The sequence below is a fragment of the Bison bison genome, unplaced genomic scaffold (assembly GCF_000754665.1).
Source record: "Bison bison bison isolate TAMUID 2011002044 unplaced genomic scaffold, Bison_UMD1.0 scf7180017864382, whole genome shotgun sequence".
In the NCBI taxonomy this organism is placed as follows: domain Eukaryota; kingdom Metazoa; phylum Chordata; class Mammalia; order Artiodactyla; family Bovidae; genus Bison; species Bison bison.
The window spans coordinates 274,576-275,727 of NW_011494954.1; the positions used below are offsets into that span (position 1 = coordinate 274,576).

The 1,152-nt window shown below is 63.9% G+C and overlaps 1 protein-coding gene across 9 annotated transcripts in view; it reads right to left on the bottom strand.

Annotated features, from left to right (window-relative positions):
• Positions 1 to 1,152, bottom strand: part of LPHN2 (latrophilin 2) — a 202,110-nt gene that overhangs the window by 198,721 nt on the left and 2,237 nt on the right. The window lies entirely within an intron of this gene.

Below are 1,152 nucleotides of genomic sequence, written 5' to 3' on the forward strand. Positions count from 1 at the left end.
GAAGGTGGGGAAAGGAGATGGACACCGCAGGACTTGCCCCTCCAACCATGCTTTCAGAGGACAGACTGAGTAGGGGATAAAAAAATATTTAGGGATAAAGAAAACCGTGCCTTAGCAGCCGCACACTGCCGCTTTGGCACAGAATAAAGCTTCCAACGATTTCTCCTAACCCAAGCCCCGTAGTTTGGCGAAAGGAACAAACTTTCTAGATTCCTAGCGAAGGAGTCTTACAGAAGTGCCTCCCACGGCTGAGGCGCTTCTGTAGCTCCCCTCGCCCTCGCCTCTCCACAGGAGAGCCGGGTGGCCCCAGCTAAGCAAGGAGCCCACGCTCGTTTAAGGGAGCGGGGAGTCAGTGACGGGGTGGGGGGGAGGGTGTCTCCCTTGCCTCGCGCCCCTCCCACGCCTTTTCCCCCTCAGCTCCCCACCCGGCACCCTGGTCCCACAAGCCAGGTTTCCAGAAGTTCGCAGCCCCAGCGCCAAGCCCAGAAGCCCACACCCCGTAACTTCGCCCTCAGGCCCAGCGCAGCCCGCTGCTGCCCTCTCACTGCGGGTGCGGGAGGCACTTGGCCTTCCTGGGGCCCGCTGGGTGCTCGGCCCCGCCGCCCGCCCGGCCCCGCCGCCCTTAATCGTTGCCAGCCCCCGTGCCGGCCTGGCCACATCTGGCTGCGCTTTGCTGTCATCCTCGCCTCTCCACACCACCTAACCACCGACAAAAAGAAACAACCACCCACAACAACTCATCCCATCGGCCCCTCACCCCCCGCCCACTTGCCCCGAACTCGCTCCCAGCGTTCGGCCTCCCGGCTCCACTCACAGCCCCGGACAGATCTGCAAGTAGGAGGGGCGTGGGGGACAGGGGCGAGCTCCCCGCCGGGGCCTCCCGGCTGCACTCACAGCCCCGGACGGATCTGCAAGTAAGAGGGGCGGGGGGGACAGGGAAGAGCTCCCCGCCGGGCCTCCGGCGGGGGCGCGCCCCACTTTCTGACTCCCCAGACAGTCTGTGAAAGAGCGAACGGCACCTTCTGACCCAGGCTCTCAGTAAATCAAAAAACACTCCCCTATCCCCCCCGGAGTCCCCTGCAACTAGGCTGTAACCAAGAGGACTTCACGACACTGGCAGGGCAAAGCAGCAGCAGGCTGGACAGGGAGGGG